Genomic DNA, 21,627 nt, shown 5'->3' with positions numbered 1-21,627 from the left:
AAGAGCTGGAACAGAAGAGCTGTGCTTTGATTTTTCAAGTCTGGTTACCCCAACAATGTGACCCAGGCAGTCCTGGCAAGGGAGACTCTCGAGCTGGACATCTGGGGAGGGTGCAGAGCCCTAGGACAGCTCTGAAGAGCTGCTCAGCACCCTAGTCACAGCATGCTTTCTGGGAAAAGCTACCTGGAACATATCAGGCTGCACACAAGTACTCTCTGAAGCTGCTTTCTGTTGGCCATAGGTACTTACAAGGTATCTATTACTCTTGTGTCCAACAATACTCACAGGTCCCTCTCTTCTCATGAAGTCAGGCAGAATTGTCATCCCCATCTCACAGGTGGGGAGATGAGGCATAGCAAGATCAAGTGATCACGCAAGAGCCAAAGGCCCAACGTCTAGTGGCACAACTGCTTAAAACCGAGCACTCTATGGACCAGAGCCGTCTGGGTGAGTCCCAGGATGTATCCTCCCCTGCAGAAGAGCAGCCTCATCCATTCAAGTTCCGTACGTCAGAAACTTCTATTAGTAGAGAGACTAAAGCCCAAGGTATTAGTTAGGTGGTATTAATTCAGGTAGCCCTGTGTCCCCCCATGCCCCCTTTTACCATATGTGAGCATATTTGCATTAAAGGACAACCCGCTTTGCAGGGAACTGGTAGCAACAGAACAGCACCCAGTTCCCTAATGCGGATGGAGAAGTGGCATTTCAGTTTATGGCTGGTGAGAAACTTTCTACTTACAGTCATGCACACAGACAAAAGCACTGGCCATCCAGTTATATGAATGTGGTAAAATCTAGGCACCAGTGTAATAAAAAACAACCTGATATGATAAAGCTTAAAATCCTTTCCCATGGGCTGAGTTACGGCTTTCCCTGCAGCTATTTCTTTTAGCTATCAGGCTTTAAGTTATGATTTGGATTCATTGGATTCACTGAACATGTTGATAATTGGCTGTCTTAACACTCATGTACAGACAAGACTGTGGTGTTAAGGTTTCATCCGAGGTATCAGCCACACAACAAACAGCAAGGGACATAACACCGGCTTGTCAGGCATGTGAAAGGCTGAGGAGACTTTGCAGTCCCAGGTTTGAGTGTTGATATAGCGCTCCTGTTGCTGAGACCTCCAGATCCCCAGCCCACTTTTTTTACATGGGGGACCATTCTGGGAGACAGACTGATCAAGATTCATCCAAACCCAGGTTCTTGGTGGCAAAAGAAAGAATGACGCTGGTCACTTATTTAACAGGAAAATTCCCATTCAACCTCCCTTTCCCCTCCTCTTCGGGAACATCCACGGGTGACTGGTTCACATTTGCCACAGTATTTTCAAGAGGGGCCTGTGCACTCCATAGTTCCTCCCTGGCAGGAAGCTGGAGCAGCACTGTGCTCTCCCTGCCAGGCCTTGAGGACAGAGTGCAGGAAGGGGGTTTCTGGATAAAGCAGCCATACTCTTCCACTCCACGCAGGTTGGTTTGTTCCCCACCCTTACTTCACCAGAGAAGTCCTTAGAAGAAGAGATGTGCATGTAATTTGCCTCCTTACATTTACCTTGGGGAACCTTTCCAGACATTGTCCCCAACAGCATCTTATTTCTGAGACATTAAAAAGCCACCCTATTCAAATGCAAATCAAGTCCTTCCTGACAATAACTGTTGAGTAATTTTGACGTCAATACAAGCGCTCTAGCCGGACGTTCCAAGAATAGACCTGGTGTTTGGGAACGGAGCAAAAAGGAAGCAACCACAGATAATACACAGGAGCAACTCTTTAAAGGAGAGACTGTGAGGGGAAGATAGCACAGCCAGGGGTATCAGGTACCAAAGCGTCAGAGGTTTAGAGCAAGGGACAGGCATGGAAAGATAGGCGGAGAAGGCTGAGGCGCAGGGTCTCCTCAGACCTACGGTGAGAAAGCTGGGGCTTCCATCTTGGGTGAGTCCATTTGCCCAGAGTCAGCCCCAAGCTCTTTCCCTTAGACTGCATTTTGACCAATATTTATACATTTTGAGCTCGTTGGGTGCCTCTGCCCCATGCCCTCTGGAGGTTTTCTTCTGCACAGTGTGTGCTGTCATAATCCTGAAGCTGGTTGCAGAGAGGACACTGAACTTGCATGCCATCAGAGGGAAGGTCTTCCAATCAGAACTTGTTATCAAAAAGTACATTCAGACACAGAACTAGCTAGCCCACCCCAAGGAAGAGATGCATACAGTGTATATTGCTGATGAGTTGATAGAGCAAACTGCGGGCCCCTCAAGGCTCTCCAAGGCAAATAGCATGCTCTAGAACTGAAGGAGACCCCTTAGGAAACACAATCCAGCAGAGATGCCATTGATGTGCCTGTGTGATCAGAGGAATACATGCAGGGCTTCCCAAGTGATGTGGCATTTGAGCACTATTTGGAATACAATGGCCTTTCTGCCTGTTTTGGAAATTTCTGACATTCTAAATACAATCGTGTTTGTAATGGTTACATCTGGCTTTTCTGATCTGCTTGCTCATCAGCCAGTAGAGAGCCCTCAGGTACAAATCTCCTTTCAGCTCTTCCCAGTTCTGCTACTTCGTCTTGTGCTAATTAATCACCCAGGGCTCTCAGAGAGCTTTCTAGCATTAACCCATTCACCTCTGAAAAACTTTCCTCTCCCATTCACAATAAATCACACATTTATCTGCCAGACAGTAAGTGATCAGTGAAGCCTGGAACCACCACATTACAGTAGGCAGTTACTATTTTGTCCCCATTCTTTTGCAAAGCTGATTTATCCAAATTCACAAGGGAAGACAGTGACAGAGATGGGGAACAGACATGGTGTTCAAACGTAGAGTTCTCCTGTAGTTGTTGATAAGCATTCTTCATGAAAATGCTTTCTCACCTTTTCATACAAACCCAAGCATAACCTTGACAGGCTGGAGCCCACCTCCAGTCAGGGGTGGGGCCAGATTTACCTCCTGAGGGCCCTTCTGCCCATTTCTAGGAGACTATAGATCTTTTATTACTAGAAAGTGGCATGGTAAAATGCTAACTTGTTAAACAAAAGGCTGTCATCAGTCACTTTATGCCCAGTTAAGAAGAACAACTCATTAGTAAATGCCACCTGCTGTTCTTTGTGGCCTGCTTCTCTTCCATGTCTTTGAGGACAATATCACATACCTATGTCCTGGAGGACCTGCACGGCGTATGCTCTCAAACACATTCCTCTCTCCCCATACATGTTTTATCAGCTGTGGATTTCCTAGAGGGGAGAGCGAGGACATGGCCGTTGGGGCATGCAGGCCCTGGTCTGCTGCTGCCTTCTGCGGCATCTGCTACAGATGATGGCATGGGGTGACACATAGCTGCACAGCCTTCCCAACCAGACTTGGTTCCAGCTTCCCACCTGAACAGGATTTTGGCTGTGTAAAGGGGAGGGAAAAACAGCTTCTAAGTTTCCTATTTAATCCCCCCTTTCATCTTCAGACGGGTCTGGAGACATTTCAGTATGTTTAAAGGAATGGGGTGAGCCATGTTCTTCAGAAAACGTGCCTTTACCAGAAGGAAAAAAAGCGAGATGGCAGTAAACAAAGAGCAGAATTGCTGAAGGACAGCTGACACATGGACTCCAAAAGAAGTGCTGACCTCATCCTTCCTCATTAATGATCTATATTGCTGCATACGGAGGAGGCTACTGTCAGGAAACGATGCACCATGTAACCCTGCTGCAGATCCTCATGCCAGCTACGGGGCTCCTGGCAGCCAGCCCCCTGCCTTGCCTTCGGGAGGGGACACTGTGGGCTGTCCCAGGCTGGGGTGGGGGGCTGGCTCTGGGTGCCCTTGGAACCCCCTCACGCGCTTGGCTGTCTCTGGGGCACCTCCAGGCAAGGTCATCCCCTGCACTGGTGTCCAGGCTTCAGCTGTATAAAGAAGAGGGAACCCAGCTCCTGAAGCCCTTGGTTGGTTTTATCTGGACCCTGCAGGTACACAAACCATCCCTAGGCTCTCGCAGCCCAGGCTCAGCATCTTACAAAGCTCACTTCATGTTTAGGGTGGCGAGATATCCCCAGATGTCTTTCAAACTCCCAATTTCCTTCTCTGGGGTGCCTCCAGCAACCCCGCTCATGCTCCCCATCCCTAGGCGAAGCCAGCAGGACCAGTGCCCCCAGCCAGCCATCCCCATCGCTCCCTCCCACAGAAACCCTCCGACGCCCACGGCTAGCGATGTGGGTGGTGTGTGGCCATCCCCTCCCTGCGAGAGACCCCGCGCTCCCAGGGGGAGACACGGGGCCAAGCGCGGAGGGCGCAGGAGCCTGCCCTGCCCGTGGTGGGCAGCGGGCGGTGGGCAGCCGGCAGCAGGCAGCGGCTGGGCCAGGCGCGCGGTGCAGGAAGCACCTGCTCCTGAAGTGACGGCTCTCTTATCTGACCCCGGTCACATCAGGTGGCTTCCTTGTTTGCCTTGGCACCGGGCCCCCGCGGCCCCCTCCGGCTGCCACGGACGAGCCGCTCCTCCTGCTCCTCCGCTCCTGTTTTGTTGGTTTTTTGTTTTGTTTTGTTTTTTTTTTTTTTTTTCCTCCGGAGCGTGTCCATTGATCTGAAGAAAAAAAACCACCCGGAGGCCTGGGAGCGGCGCGGGGTGCACCCCGCTCTGTCCCACAGCAAAGCTGCCTACACACCGGCCACATGCTCGGCCACCATCACGCACCATGGGTCCCTCGCCCCTGCGAAAGAGTGGGTGCAAAAGGACCCCTGTGCAGCGGTGGGGGACGATGGGCGGCCGGTGGCCCCCGTCATGGGTGATGGCACAGCCTCCCCCAGACCAAAAGTTGCCGTGCAGGACCGTGGCCGCCCCAAGCCAGGATTTGAAAAAAACCCAAATCTACGCTTGCGGCTCCTCTTCCTTCCCCCCTCCGTCCCTCCCGCGGTCTGGATGATTTAGTGAGCAACGGCTGGTCCCGGCCGCAGGGCAGACGTGCCGGCAGCCTCCCCCGGGCAGCACCAGGGGAGAGCCCACCTGGCCAAGCCGAGGTGCCGCACAGCATCCTGCGGTCATCCCGGGAGCCTGGAGCTTTCAGGAACAATTCCCCACGTCTCCTTCCAGCTCTGCCTCAGGGGCAAATTGCCAGGCTGAGAGGGGCGCAGGCGCCGATCTGCATTTCAGCCACAGAAGTTGGCCTGACTCCAAGATAGCGCCGTTCCAGTTTGACATCCACCTCTTAAATAATCTTCAAAATAAATTTATCTGGTGGGTTAGATATCGGCACATTGAAATGTAGCACTACTGTCGCATAAAGATAACAACAGATGCAAAGCGCACACATATTTTAAGACTGTACCCTGGTCAATAGTCCCCAGTAAGTCATAGAAGTATGACAGAAATTGTTTGGCTTTGGATTTTATAAGACACGCAAAGAACAGTCTTGCAACATATTTTCCTTTTCCTTTTTTATTTTTTATTTATTTTTTTTTTTCCTAATCCTTAGTCTTAGACTCTTTTGGTAAGGAGAAATCATTTCTCCAGGGGCAAAATTTGCAATGAAAAAACCCACAGAAGAAACTTTTCATACTTAGCATACTATGCAAAGAGGAACAATAAGATAATAATGGAGCTGAATATTCATTATGTTAATCAAATGTTAATAAACTGTGGGATAGTGTGCAGCTCAGTTTGGCTCCCCATCTCCACCTTTCTTCCCTTCCTGCCTGCTTGCTTTTCTCCTCCTGTCTTCTTTTTCGCTTCTTCCCTTCTCCTCCTGCCATAGGAGCAGAGGTTGGCAAAGCCATCTTGACCAAGACAACAAATGTTCAGATTGAAAACGTTATTTATTTAAAACAGTCTGGCAAATAGTAAACAATGTCAAACAGATGTGCAACATCTGTGTAGTTCAGGCAGTTGGTGAATGTTTCTGTTCCGACCTTGGGGAAGCCTTGGATCCAGAAATAGACAATAGCTGATAATCGGAGAAGCCCCAAGAAGATGTGTGTAACTATGTCATGTCCAAGACATGAATAATTAAAAGTGAAGACTACCTCACGCAACTGTCCTCTTAAAAAGGAATAATAGTTATGTTTGGGCATCAGACATCCTCACAGTTATGTGGACAGTATTTTCATTTCACTGCATTAATTATGAGAGCAAACAAAAAAACAAAACAAAACAAAACACAGGGTAACACACTCATGATCAGTAAGAGCAAAGGCTTGGATATAATATCTGTAACCAGAGATGCACCAACATCGTGTGTCTCTGGTTTCAGATAATCACCTGGTGTCAAATCGTTTGTGCTGGGGGTGTGCCGCAGAGCAAGGGATAAGAGACTAAACCAGTGTGCAGTGATGAAATACAACCCGGCAGGTGACCCCCTCCCCTCTCTCTCTCCAGCAAGACCTTGCCTGAGATATACCACCGTGCCTGCGACAGCAGCAGGCTCCCTCTTCGCCTCCTGGGCGAGCAGCCAGGCGAGCAGTCGGCTGAGCGGCGTTACTCTGAACCTGGTGTGTTGTGCCCGGGCACCTCTGGATGCCTCTTTTGTCAGCAGGCTGATGGCCAGGAGTGCTGCGTGCCCCTGCTCCCTGGCCTGAGGGATCCTCACGCTGGGGCGGAGGAGCCTCACGTTGGGGCTGAGCAGTCCAAGTCCCCTTTGCTCTGCTGAGGCGGTATTTAGGCGGGCAGCAGCTCTGTTCTCTTCGGGCAAAGAAGAGACCACTCAAGGAACAGCACAGACATGGTCTTAAGGGGTCTTGGCAGTGCCCATACAGTGCTGCAGCTCCTCAGCCCCCAGCGCTGGAGGCTCAGGGTCTGTCACGGGCACAGACACGGGAGGCCTGGCCTTTCTCTGCCGGCTGAGCTCTGGGTGGCCCTTGGCAGGGCCAGGGGTGCCCTGACCCGGGCTTCCATCCCACGGCGTGTTGTGGGAGTCACTCAGCAACTGCTGAGATGAACATTAACCTCGCTAGGTACGGCTGGAAAGGCTGCGGGGTCACTGCAGCAGTGAGCCCCGCAGGGTCGCTCAGGGCAGGCGGAGGTTGGGGTTAGGAAGAGGTGGGCTGCACTGGCAGCCCCGGTGAAGGGCTGTGCCTTCTGCCAGCCCTGAGGAGCTGTGCTCTCTCTGAGACCCAAACCCCACGCATCCCTTTCTGGGGAGAGACAGAAACACCAGCTCCTACAGGCGTGCTGCCTCCTTAGACCTTTTTTTATTCTCTGCCATCACGCACGTGACTGCTCCTCAATCTGCCTCCTGAGAAAGGGCAGCGGAGCACAGGGACCCAGGCTCATCGCTGCGCCACTCCGGACTGCCACAGACCCTGACTTCCCAAGCAGCGGCAAGGGAGCTTTCATCAGTCCAGCTGAAAGTTGCAAAGTTTTGCTTCCTCGATCCTGGGTGTTCGCGCTGTGCTGTGAGACTAGGCACTCTCCCAGGAAAGGTCCCTTTGTACTTCGCCAGCAGCACGCTGGGGGAGCTGCCCTGCTGGGTGGGCAGCCAGCAGACTGTGAAATAGCCACGATTTTAAAGCTCATAGTTCAGTTCAGGGTTGTGAGTAGGCGCTGATCAGGGGATGGGAAGGGGCTGCAGTCTGCTTTGTACTGAAGGACTTGCAGAAAGCCTTTGCCAGACTGATCTCAAATTAATATTTCCCGTTACTTTCAGCCTAGGACACACAGCTAAGCCGATTCATCTGATCTTGCCTTAATTCATCACCACCATTAACTATCTTGGCCATATTTGCTTTTCTCTCCCACTCTATAAAATCCACCTCACTGCCCATTCTCTTCCTTTCCACCAGCTTCTGTCTGGGATCTGCTGGCTTCTTCATGTGGCTCATGCTGTACAGTTACCTCTGTGAAGGGAAAAAGTATAAAGGAGAAGATAAGAAGACCTCACAGGAAGATGTTTCCAAAATTCAAGCAAACACCTCTTGTCATGCAGCTCCACTGCTCATGGAGTCATTTTAGGAAGAAATTGGCCCTACCAGCTCTACACTTCTTCCAATTGTGTAGGAGTCCAGGTGGATGCATGTCAGGCAGGGCATCCTTCACCATGTACGAGAGCTTCCGCCCTCAGGATGTCCCAAAGCCTCCCAGCTCTGAGAAACAGAGATGCTCCTGCCTCTCTTGATGCAGCTTCCAACCGGGATGCATGTTTTGAATGTCCAGGCATTTGCTTGGGAACCAACGCCAGCCTTGCTGAGTGCCCGGCAATGCTGTCTGCACAGCATTGCCTCCATTTTCGCCCATCTCTGATGGGCTGCCTGCGGAGGGGAGAGCTAGGTGCTCCCTGTGTGATGGTGTTCGCTGGCTGCTCTGCAGCGGAACTGTTTATTCAAGTATTCAAGTTGCTTGTCTAAATAGAGCAGATGATACCTGGATACCAGGTTCTGAAGGAGGAGGGTGCTGGTGTGAAGCTGGGTGTGAGCCTGGGGCTGCTCTTAGGGAGAGCTTCAGTTTTCTTTCTTTGGCCAAGCATCCCTATTTGTTTTGGCAGAACTGGGGTACTGGTGACACTGGGGGCTGAGTTCAGGACATCACCATAGACTGAATTTCTGAATTCATTTGTGTTGAAATAACAAAGGCAATTCCCTCTCAGCATGCCACACTCCACCCACTCAGCTGTGCTTGCTGAGGCTGTGGGGTTTTGCTTTCCCTGGAGTCCCAGCTTTCCCCGTCTGCCTGCTGTCTACAAGGAACAAGGGGTGTTTCAAGGGGCTTTGCAGACGGAAGCACTGCTCCACCAGCACAGGCTGCTTTCTGCCAGACCTTGCTGCTGGCAACCATGAAGCTCAGCCTGGTTGCCCTGCCCCTCCTGCCAGTGCATTTTTGGGGGTTGCTAAAGAGCCTGCTGGCTGTGACTCCACGAGAAGGGCTCCAAGGGTGGGACTGAGTGGGATCCTCCTTCCCTACAGCCTTCCTGCTGTCAGGAAAAGGGAACAGGAGCCACCAAGTTTCTTCACTCGCTGGGGATGGACACACTTGACTTCCTCAGCCCTTTGCAGGACACAGGGGCAGAGGAGAAGCTCAGCATGTCCTGATGCTCTTACGACACTAATCAAGTGCTCCCCCAGGGAATATTTCCATAGCAGGAGGAAGGGGATGCAGCCTTGGCAGCTCCCTGCCCCAGCTAATGTCACGTCCCTGGGGACACAGACAGCTGCATGCAGGCCAGGTCCACCTTGCCCACTGAGCAGTGCCGAAACAGGCTGGGAGGGAGGAAGCACGACTCTGCACACACTGACTGAGTCATGGCACATTGCTGCTGCAGAAGGGCTCTGGGTTGTAAGCAGGACAAGGCTCCATCCTTCCATGAAAGATGGAAGCAAGCACAGCTACCTCAGAGGAGGCAGCTTATGGGGTCCCATCTGCATCAAGCACGGCACAGTATTTCTCTGCAGTGTTTACCCTCCTCTGAAAACGCACCCACTTCTCTCTGCCAAGCAGCTCCTGCTTTGCGTGTAACACACCCAGCACAACGTGACTCAGAAAAGCCCACTCGGTCCCCAAGTCCACGCAGCCTTGAGCATGCTGTGACAGAGCCAAGATGCAAGTTCCCTGGCCAGCACGCAGGGTGTCAGATTCCCTCTCGAGGCACGTGGTCCTGGTTCTCCATTTCTCATCCTGTCAGTCTTCTCCAGAGGCTTGCTTGTCTTGCCCCTCACCAGAATGTGCTGCTGCATGTTTAGGCTGAGAAAGTAAAACAGTTGACTCAACAGCTGCTGGATTTGGGGAAGGGGAAGGGAGGGAAATGCTTTCACTTTTGACTTTTAACCACAAAATGCACACTTGATTCTTCCTGACAAATGTGGAAAGAAACAGAGTCATAGGTCTTTGCTGGAAACTGAGGGAGAAGACGACAGAGAAGATACTCCCTGATGCTTATGTGTCTCTGGTGTTTTCTGATCATAGCAGTGAGGGAAGGCAATGGATCAGACAGGGGTAGGTGCTGCTGCCCTCCACTCAGCTGAGCAGAAGAAGGCTACAACTACATCCACACAATGAGCTGAGCAGTATACTCAAAATGAATTGAAGCATACTGCACCCTTCGGCCTCCTGCTTTTCATCCATCTTGGCTGTTGCTCAGCGTCCATACCGTGCCTTGGAAGATCTGAGATTTTCATTGCAAGACCAGGTTGGTGGAAAGCCAACAGGAGAGAGCTCAGCATCAGGGCTGATGTTTCCAAACCCTACTACTGCTCAAGAAGGGCACTACCTTGACAGCTCCAGTGCTATCCAGCGTACCCAGTATATGTGCGAATCTCCTGGCAGATGAGGTGCCTGCCTAGGATGTAGCCTCGTGCTGTGGCCTTTGCCAGAAGAAGGACCGACTCCACCAGAGTACTGATTCAGGACCCACTGACATGCACCGTTCTGCTTACTGAGACTCTGACACACTTTTTACTCTTTCTTCACTCGGGAAAGTCACATGCCGTTTGAAGACAGATGGACCACATCATTCCTGAGAAGGAGTGGAGCAAATTGTAGCTCTTCAGGGCTGCTGACTTAGTGTAGTGCTTCGAGAGGAGTTTGTGTCTATAGATGAAGCTTTGCATCTGAACTCCCCAGAAATGCCATTCTGTCTCCATGGCAGTCAAGGCTTATGGAAAGCACCGAGTCATTTACCCAGTGAGGGTGCTAAGATCAGCTTTGATAGACTCAGGGTCTGTGTAGATAAGATTGCGCCCATGGACTTTCTTTCAGAAGAGGACCAATACTTTGTTAGCAGGATGAAAGGCCTACTTCTGGGCAACATGCCCTTGACTGTCTCAGAGAAGGTAGCTCTAGCTCTGCTCAGTAGGAAATGCTCTTTTGGATCCATTTGCTCTATAAACCGAAACAAGGAATCATAGAATATAATCATAGAATGGTTTGGGTTGGAAAGGACCTTAAAAACCATCTCGTTCCAACCCTCTTGCTGCGGGCAGGGTCACTAGACCAGGTTGCTCAAAGCCCCGTCCAACCTGGCCTTGAACCCTTCCAGGGAGGGGGCAGCCACAGCTGCTCTGGGCACCCTGGGCCAGCGCCTCACCACTCTCACAGGAAAGAATTTCTCCCTTATATCTAATCTAAATCTCCCTTCTTTCAGTTTAAAACCATTTCCCCTCATCCTATCCTTACATCCACTGATCCAGTTTCCCTCCCCACCTCTCCTGCCCCCCCTTTAAGCCCTGGGAGGCCGCTCGAAGGGCTCCCCGGAGCCTTCTCTTCTCCAGGCTGAACCCCCCCAACTCTCTCAGCCCGGCCTCCCAGGGGAGCTGCTCCAGCCCCCCCAGCATCTCCGTGGCCTCCTCTGGCCCCGCTCGAGCAGCTCCGTGTCCTTCTGCTGTTGGGGGCCCCCGAGCTGGCCCCAGCACTGCAGGGGGGTCTCCCCAGAGCGGAGCAGAGGGGGAGAATCCCCTCCCTGGCCCTGCTGCCCCCCCTGCTCTGGCTGCAGCCCAGGGCACGGGTGGATTTCTGGGCTGTGAGCGCACATTGCTGGCTCACAGGCACTTTTCCATCCACTAATACCCCCAAGTCTTTCTCTGCAGGGCTGCTCTCAATCCATCCATGGCCCAACCTGTATTTGTGGTTGGGATTTCCCCAACCCATGTGCAAGACACTGTACTTGGCCTTGTTGAAGTTGATGAGGTTTTCATGGGCCCACCTCTCCAGCCTGTCCAGGTCCCTCTGGATGGCATCCGTGCCCTCCAGTGTGTCAATAACATCACACAGCTCGGTGTCATCGGTGAACTTGCTGAGGGTGCACTCAATGCCACTGCCCATGTCTCCAACAAAGGGGTTAAACAGCAGAAGGGAGAAAGGAGGGAAGGAAAGAGAGAAGATAGGGACATGGCAGATGTGTCATTAACAAAGGACCCCTTAGAGCATGTATTTCTTTTCCAACCTAGCCTTGCAGACATCTGACTATGTTTATGTATGACAGAGCTCCCCCAAGTCAGTGCAGTGTCAGTTTGCACGAATCAAGCCTCCCATGGCTCCTTCCCAGCCAATATTCAGAGGTTCTCCATACTCATTCACGGCTTACTACTACAGTCCCCAGCAGCAGCACAGGGTGGCTTGTTGTCCCCACAGCTAACAGAGGGGCCATGCTACAGCTACACACTTCAAGGATGCAGAAGGCCCTTATTGTGCATCTGTTTGGCCAGTGAGGAGGAAAGGGAGCCTGCCCAGGTCTCAGAGGTGCTCTGTGACTGCTCAGCAGTAGGAGTGATTATTCTGTGACAAGAGGAGGCAGAGGGACTGCGGTTTTGTCAGACCTCACAAGCGCAAAATGGTGAGGATCCTTGTGCCCTCTGTTCCCCTCAGGCAGCAGTGCAGCAATCAGGTGTAGTCAAGCCACACGTAGCCCTGTCCCACAGAGGAACTTTTCCCATTGTCCCACTATTTTTTTTTCCGCCACTGTAAATTTTATTACCTCAAAGGTATGGAATTAGGAAATGAAAGATGTGGAAAAATTCCTTGGAGCAAAGCACTCATTTCCATCATTTCCACCTTGCCCTGGATTTCCTTCTCGATTAGTTCCAGCAGTGTCCTTGGTTCGAGCCTTGGAGTCATTAAAGTCCTTTTGAAGCTCTAGTGCCCCACGCTAGTTCTCATTGCTCAGCAGAATGATACATCAGAAATAACAAAGTCCACTTTGATCAACTACTTCCATCCTTTACAGCTGCTTCTGCAGCAGTGATTAATCCCAGCCCTTCCTCCGCTAATAATAAGCTCAGAGAATCAGCTACATCCTTTGTTGTTGTTATTTTCTCTTTTCATGTCCCTTTTTGGGGAGAGCTGTGGGAGGAACTCGGTGACTTTGGCCCCGTTTCTGCCGGAGGGGTGGCCATGGCCATGACGGTGGCGGAGAGGATGGGTAACTGATGGGCTTGGGTGGACAGACCTCCCCTCCTGAGTCAAACCCGTGGGTTTCCCGAGTGCTGAGCTCCCGTGCACCTGTTCTGGAAAGCTTTGCAGCACCATTTGTGCCTGAAATCCTACCTACGTTCAGGAGATTAGCGTTTCCTATTGGCAGGGAGCCTTTGGGAGATGCCGGGTCATTTGATGGGAAGCACTAGGCACATGGACTTTGTTGGGAATTAGGCCATTTTTGAGTAAATGCCGCAGTCCCCTGGGCTGCTGATCTGGCACCTTGCTCCTCCATGAACTTCTCCTTACAAATAAAAATTATCGCAGGCCTTCAGTTTCTGTTTTAAGCTGACACTGAGCCGGAATTGCTCTTGATTTGCACTTAATCTAATTGAGAGAAAGAGGAAGCACACTGTTTGTTTAATGACAAATGCCAGTTAAAGAAGAGGAGGTTGAATTATCAGTGACCACCAACTTTTACAGATAAGATTTCAGCATCTAGACCCACAGTCCACTATGTTTCGAGGACTGAAGAAATAAAAGCCCAGGATACGGGCAACACCCCTGTAGAAGAACATTTTAAAGCAGAAGCTTCAAATGCCCTGTATCACCTCCTGGTAACGACTGACACAGGCTGGGCTATGCATTATGCATGCTGCATACGAGGAGAGGACATCAGACCTTTAAACCTAATCTGTCTCTTTACCGAAACAGCTGGCACCTGAGGTATATCCTGGGCATATGCACCTCCAGTTATCTCTTCCCATGTCCACTTGTGCAATACTGGTATATCAAGCTCCATGCAGGCCCTGGTATGGTGAGGGAAGGATTGGGCATGGCTAGCAATGGGAAAGTGAAAGAAGAGGGAGATGCGACTGGTTCCACTGGTTTCTGCCCCGGGCACAAGGCTGGGAGCACCTAAAAGCTGTTATGACATGAGAGGTGCAATGGGGAGAGGAAAGTCCAAGTGCTGGAGGGAGCTGGTTTGTGTTTTCTGTGAAATCTAGTTTGGGGAAATGCCAGCTTGCCTGGGGGCAGACTGCAGCATTAGGCTGTTACTCCCCAAGCCTTTGAGCCTCTGGCTGTCAGCCTGGCTGCTCAGCACCTCCAGTTCTGGGGTGGCACGCTGCATACTGAGGAAGAAAGAGCTCTATGGCCAAGCACCCTCCATAAACATTGCTCTCAGCTGCTCTCCTAATTTCTTAATACTGCTTCCCTCCTGAATGTTACAGTGCTGCGTGGTATCCTCTGTCTTTGATGCTGGGACCTTAGGTTTGATGTTTGGCACAAAAAAACCAGCATTGCTGTAGCAAGATGAAACACTGGTCCCCAAATGTCTTTTCCAGCATGTCATGTGTGTAGCACATATTTGCTAAGTCAAAAAACCCTGGAGCCAGGGGCAGGCAGTGAGAGCACTGCACTAACATACTCCTCCTTAAATCCACCTAGGACTGTCTGTTTCTCTAAAGAACCCCCTCAGGTGTTTTGTGCATTGCTCCAGCAACACCAGGGGTCCAAAGAGCCGTGCTCAGCTCTGTCCCATCAGTATAAAATTAAAACAACTCTCACGGCACTCTGCTATGCTGCAGATCAACATCTGTTGTGTAGTCCACTTTAGCAGATAGTCATTGGACTGCACAGGTACTAAAAAGGGCAGAATTTATCCCAGAATGAATTTATGTGCCTTTTTTTTAATCTTTGGTGGGGATAAGTATGTAAATATGTGAATGACATCTTTGTGAATAACCTTTCTGCTTTGTTTTTTTAAGGTATTTTGGCGCTTTTCAAAAATCCACAAATCCCAAAGTCTCAGACTCTTCTGCAGCTCTGCTGAAAGAAGCAAGTTAAAGTCCTTCCATTTCTGACAAGTGTAATCCAGCACAGCCCCGTGGACTTTGCTAGTTTTGAGATGCCTGAAGATACGGCCCAACCACACAAGGAATTTTGTCTAACATATGGCTTGGAAGTGTCTGACAAACTAGACAGGATTTAATCAGGAGGCCTAAGCTGAAGAAAATAATTTGCTGTTTCAGTCTGAATGCAACAGATATGCTTTGCTTTCTAATGCCATTAGGTCTCCGGAAAACGGCTTCGACTTCTGAGAAATCAGAACTATGTAAGAAATGTGTAGTTCTTCCCACTAAACTCATCTAGTCATAAATTTGTCTAGCCATAAACAGACAAAAAGAAACTGGCCTGACAAAATAGGCTGAAACTTGCAACTGCTTTGGCAGAGCAGCCCAGGCATCCTTGGCAAGGTTCAATGGCCTGAAGATCACACGTGCCTCTTGCACAGCTGGCGCCGGCTGGGCAGAGTGGGTAAGGAAGAGGGCACCAGCAACCCTGAGAAGTGGCTCGAGGAAGAAACCTCCGTCATGGCATGGGTTAGAGCTGTTTCACACTCCAGTCACATCTAGATTTCACTTAACCAAAAAAGCCTGCTCCAGCAGCGAAATGGCCAACATTTCTCAGGGATTTCCATTTAGAAAAAATATTTACAGTGCACCTCTTACATCACCAGGCAGTAAAGCCGGGCACGTATGATTCTTGTGTGCGTTCAGGGACGTGTGTGCCAACAAACATTGTATTACATTCCTGAGCATTCCTGCATCGTTATATAGATGAGGCTTGTTAGGCTGGAAGATGGAGACGGAGCGACAAAGTATAATCTAGATTTACCCCATGTCATCTCTGAAGCCAAAGGGAAGAGCAGGATTTAGACCTGCTCACCTGATTTGGTCTAGTTTACAGAAAAAGGCTTGAGTGATTTCAAATCAGTGTCTGGGCTGAGCTTTTTCTGTGCTAGAGGACATTTGGATCACCCTCCTACCCCATTGCTGGTAGCACACAGGAAAGCTAGTTTAAAGCAGTACCAGCTGGGTGGACACATCCTGAGACTCTTATCCATGCCCTGCAGCCACATATTTACAGCTGTAGCATCTTCTTCGGAGTTTTTCACCTGAATAAATTGTCCCTGGAGTTGATACTTCACACTTCTCTATCCGCCCTGTGCAGTGGGAGGGCCCATGTACACAGACACATCTCAGAATTGCTGCGGGACTCCTTGTAAGGCTTATTTGCAATACGCAGTGATGTTTCAGCTCAAGTTCCTCAACTTGCATGCAGTGTCGTCAAGGTCAGGAGGCCTGACAGGTGATGTCCCTACCTGGGCGGCATCTGCAGCAGGCCCCTGTTGTGTGCCAGGCTACAGACATGCCGAGGAGAGTGCAATTGCAACTCTCCTCCCTTCTTGTGCATCTCAGAGCTCTGAAACACTGACAAAGTCAGCCCAGGAGAACAGCAAGTGTAGTCCTCTGGGTTCTGGTCCATCCTGCATGCTCCTCTGCTATTCTCCCATGGATGCCCTGACCCTCTGGTCCTCTCCAACCTTCCTTGTACTCATCTCCAGGTCTCCAAAGGAGCATCCCTACCTTCCCCATTCCTGCACCATCTTTCCACACATTGTCCTCATAATCTCAGCTCCCCACACTTCCTACCAAGTACCTTATCCCCTCCTTGAGCCACTCTCTTGGTCCTGCTCTTACAGGGTCTTGGGCTTGCCGGGCTTTGCCATGTGCGTGTTGGGCACAGCAGGGCCATCACGAGGGCTGCTACTTTGCAGAGGAGCGAGGGTTGCTGATCAGGAGTAGGGGCTGCTGTGGGAGAGCTCACCCCACAGTTAGCAGAGGAGACTGCACACACGGGCACAGCTTGTAACTGCGGCTGCCGCCGCCAACACGTGCCACTTCAGAGCTGTTCATCCACAACAGGCTGATGCAATACACGACTGAATCAGAGGCTGAATTATCTCTGATTTAGATACTTCCATTGCATTGTGCATCCAAAAAGTGCACTTTCCAAAATAAAAGTTAAAAAAAAAAAATCAGGTTAAGCCATAGCCCATCAGCTGAATAAGGCAGAATCTTTCAAGGGGATGACAGAGCAGGAGAGGAGGAGACAGCATCACGGCCAGGGATGGACACACTCACGCACTGTTACCCCTTCTGGCCTCAGTCCTGCGAGCTCATGCAGACACATAGCACCACTCGCCAGGGATGACCTCATGAACGTCAACAAAGTGTTATGTCGTCACTACTATTATTGCCATTTCTTTTAAAAACTGTGGCACCCTTCTGACTTTTTTATTACTGAATGCAGCGCAAGTCAATTCACTGAGCTCAATGGAACAACTCCCCCCTCTGAAATCAGTCCTGAGAATAGAAACAAGCTGATGTGTGGTTTTCTATCATGTGCTAACTCGCCCTGCCATCCTGTGAATGAGCTTCTTGTTTTCTTCTCCTTGATCAGACAGTTCCACCTAAACCAGGACTGGACGCAGAAGTAAATCTGGTAGGAGAATACACTTCCTGTTTATAAAAATACCCTTCCTGTGTGGAAGAGCCCTCTTCCTGCACACACTCATCTGTGTACAGCATCCCAGACCTGTTTCTATGCGGACACAGGCAGAGCTGCTGGGGGTGGAGGGTACAGCTATTATGGATATTTCACCAGGCTGAATTACCAAATAAATTAACATATGTGTTGTACCACCTCTGGAAATCAAACCGAACCCCAAGCAACCCCAAACTATGATCAAGGTGTCACGCTTTTGAAATGAAGGGGTTTTAGCTCTTTGGCTTACAGCTAAATCTATCTGTGAATTTCCGGAACCAGTGTCTCATTGCCATGAACTTATTTAGCTAGCTTATAGACAGTGTATCCGGCTCTTGTGATTTGATGGTGGCTCATGGCTCACAAGTTCACAGCAGCTGAGGATCTGAACTGTGTACATGAATTGAAAAATTAAAAAAAAAAAAAAAATTAAGTGTCAAAAGGCCATGAGCTGGATGTTTCTATTCATATCCCTCACTATGGGTTTTCCTGTAACTTCTTCTGAAAGCACCTGGCCAAGCTCTTACTCAGGGCTCGAAGGGTTAACCCACTCTCCCCTCAGGTGGCCTCTCCTCTCACCATCAAGAGCTTAGTGGTGAGAGAACCAGATCCCTTCTCCTGCCATGACTCTCAGCAGCAACCCGAGACCCCGAAAGACTTCAGGGATCATCAGACAGACTTCTTCAATAACTGGTTTAGCAAAGGCCCCAGTCACTGTCCCACCATAGTTTCACCATGTCCCTTTTCCCCTTCAAAGACTTCCTCTGCTTTGCCTCAGATGCCCATGCAGCACGGTGTCTCTAACAGCTTCTCATTCGCTCACATGCCTGCTTTGCTTTGCTTCTTGCACGGGTCCCACTTGCACTGCTCCGTGCTGGAAGTCAGTGTTTGCTGTCACCACCTGGACAAGTGCAAGATTATTGTCATGTGTTATAGAAAACTCCAGTATCCTTCTACAACAGGACATGTTCAGGGAGAAGGAGGGGGCTAACACTTGGCTTCCTTAATCTGTCTCTTTTGTCAGTCTCTGCTAACTTTCCAGTCAGTGAGCCCAAAGGTTGGTTTTACAGGCTACCCCAAAATATCCCCTACACTTATGTGCAAGCCACAAAATTCACATTTCTGGGAGAGTCCCCCATAGCATCTGATTAAAGCAGTGCAGTCATCTAAACCCAGAGGTTTTATATGCACAGGTTTTTTGTCTCTTGGAGTAGGAACTTGTGAGTGAGAGGGTGTGTGCAAAACCTGAGACCTTGTGCTGCAGAGAGAAACCCGTTTGGTGTACAGGGGGAACCTGCCCCAAACCCTGGGCATCCTGCAATGTCAGGCTGTGCAGATGAGTGTTGGGGTTGGAGAGGAGCCACATCAGAGACAAGCATGGCTGTTGGGGACACCAGGAACTGGAAAGGCTCACTGGAAGGATGATGTGCTGTCTTCTGGAAACCCTGCTCCCTCCTCTGGTAGGCAATGCCACCTCTGCCCCTTGCTTTGCACACCATGAGGTCACCTTCCCAGCCTGAGCGACAATGTGATGATTAACCTGTTGTATTGTCTCTCATCACAACAGTGTTCTTTTCTGCAAATTCCTGTTGCTGAACAAGGAGTTGGCAACCTTGCTGCACCAGCATTTATCACTTTTATGGCCAGGCAGTGCTGGGAAGAGATTAGCTGGGTGGAAGGCAAGATACTGGGTTGAGGAAAGTCCACCTGGCTGGGGCGGTGCTTGCTCTTTGGGTCTTCTCCTGCCCATGTCACCTACCCCCAAAGCCCTAGCTGGTGTCCCCGCGCTCCCCTGGGGATGAAGCCATCTGATGGGGTTGCCCCCCAGTCAGGGACTCCTGCTTGGCAGGGGCACGGGCATCCCTGGGGGTCCCACCTGCCTGGCAGGGCAGCAGCGTGCCCTGCCTCTGCTGCCCGAGCCCTGCCGCGGCTGCCGGGACCCCCCCAGCGCTTTTCCGCCTCGCTTGCCCAGATTTCCTTCGCGGGGAAAACAGGATACAAGCGGAGGGGGAGGGGAGCGGAGCATGCCTCCGGCTCATCCTGACACAGAGGTGACAAACACAAATATGCCCGTTCTGCACGGGCAGCACCCCTGGGTCCCATGGTGTACGTACGTGCTCATCCGCTGAGCCCAGGCAGAAGGCTGCGAGACCGTGCTCCCAAACTGGGCACCAGTACAAGCATCCCCTTTCCTCTTCTCTTCCCACTCCCTAGTTTTGAATAATTGGCTCCCCAGTCTGAGCAGCCGGCAATTTGAAGGGTGCTCGCCATCAGTTTGCCAAGCAACGTTACAGCAGTCGCTGGGCTCAGCAACGGACTCGTTCCCACACCTAAAGAGTTTGAGCAAGTTTGCTGGACGGAAGCAGGGACTGGCCAGTTCTCCTGTTAGATGACATTTGTCAAGTTCGTGTCATGCCTGAGTCTGTTGACGGTGCCCTGGGGGGAAAAAAGAGCACCCAAGCTTCACTTGGTTATTTGTGCAAAGATCAGAGGAGTAAGAAAGCAGTTTGACTGTGTTTTCACTACTGAAGTCAGCAGATCTGACTCCGAATGCACACAGGGATCAGATTGGGCAAGACCTATTTATACAAAAGCACTTTGCAGAGGATGACTGCACTTTAACACCATTCCTGTAAAAAAGGAAGGAAAAAAAAATGGCCTGAACATTTGAAGGAAAAACACTTGTTTCCTGTAAGGAGGTTCAGTGAGTGGAAGTTGTACCTCTGCCGCCTGTGTCTCACCAGTGTACTTTAGCCTCAGGTATGACTGTCAGTGGGGAAAGGCAGGAGCCATGTCATCCTCTGAACAGCAGCACAAACATTTTCTGCTGACCACTGGGCTGGTGACCTTTGTGCTCATCGTTGTGAAATCAGCTGATGTTGTGCTGAGGTTTCTAAGATGCACTCTCGTGCCAACCTTCGCTTTGGATTTGTGTCCTTTGTTTCTTCTGGCGACACCTGAACCTTTCTGATCCCATCTGGACTCCTGCTCAGTCCTTCCCAGAGACCTGCCAAACTGCAGCTCGGCAAAGGAAAGTCACCAAGTTTGCTTGCTGTTTGCTCAAAATGCCCAGGGCAATGTCTCTGAACCATATTGGTTTGAAAATAAGCTGGAAATATCACAAGCTCTTTGCAAGACGTCTGATAATACTTTTTATTCCTGGTCAGGATGGAAATAGTAAAGCAGCTCCCCTTCAGGTGGTTCTGCTCCCGTACCTTTGGCTCAAAGAGCAAGAAGGACACTGAATTATGTGGGTAAACTGAAGCAAGCACTAAGATAAGAAAACATAAATTTGAGGTAAAGATGTGTTTTATTTAGTTGGGGAAAGCAAGTTTTAGGCACGAAAACACACCTGATACCAGGGCCAAAGCCTTAAGCTCTGGTTCCCCTGTGATGCAAAGTAGCTGCAAAGGCAATGCCAATGTTTTACAGCTGCTTGTCCTCACCCGAGGAATGTAAATTAGTCAGGGCTTGAAAGTGAACCTGCCCTTTGAGTCCTGGCCAGCCCCCATCCTTATGTGTACACCATACAGCAGCTCCGGAGCTCCAGCTGGTTAGAGGAGCGGTCGCTGCCAGCTCCTTTGCTGGGGACGCATCCCAGGGCTGGGCTGGCATTCAGCCCAACCCTGCATCTGAAACAAGGTGATGGATTTGCCACCGTAGCCCGGGCAGCCTGTCCCTGTCCTGCAAGAGAGCCGTGGGACTCGTGGAGATCCTGCCAGCTCCTCCACAGGAGCCGGCCCCAGGCTCCCACTCCCTCAGACCCGGAGGCTCCCGGGCTACAGCGGGATGGTGCTTTGGGGGTGCAGGGACAGCCGTTCTGGCCACCCATGACACAGGGCTTGGGGCCGCAGGTGGCAACCTTCCAGAGCTGGACAACTCATTCCTATTGTTTCTCAGTTGCCCTGTTGATAAAAGATTAAAATTTGTTACCCATTCCTCTACGCCCCCCTACCCCCAGCCAGGATGATTCCCTTGAGGAGTGAGGAGAAAGAAAGTGGAGGGACTGTACCAGCATGGTGGTGGGCTTAGTGGAGCTAGGTGGGACACAAAACAGTCTGGGAAGGAAAAATATCCCTAGGGTCTGGAAAAATGTTCCTTACATCTTAACAGAAACATTTTCTTAGCTTAGTGAACTGGGAAAGGAGCCCCAGTTTTGCAATGCCTTCAGTGACTCCTCCAATGAAAATATTGTGTTACAGAGGCATTGCATGCCCTGCTGGCCCTGGTATCCTACATGCAAAGCCTTTGGTCTCTCTGCTCTGTGAATAAACAAGAGAGACAGCAGTGGGGAGAAGGGAAGTATCGTCTCCCTTCCTCTTTATTTTGGGAGACACAGACCAAAAAGACCATGAGACAAGTCCAGAGTCCCATCACAGGTTGGTGATGGAGCTGGGAAAGGCTCTCAGCAGTCCTGACACCTGGT

This window comes from Tyto alba, unplaced genomic scaffold, assembly GCF_018691265.1.
Source record: "Tyto alba isolate M040663 unplaced genomic scaffold, T.alba_DEE_v4.0 Super-Scaffold_18, whole genome shotgun sequence".
NCBI classification, from domain to species: domain Eukaryota; kingdom Metazoa; phylum Chordata; class Aves; order Strigiformes; family Tytonidae; genus Tyto; species Tyto alba.
The sequence above is the reverse complement of the archived record's forward strand: the minus strand, read 5'-3'. Positions refer to the sequence as shown.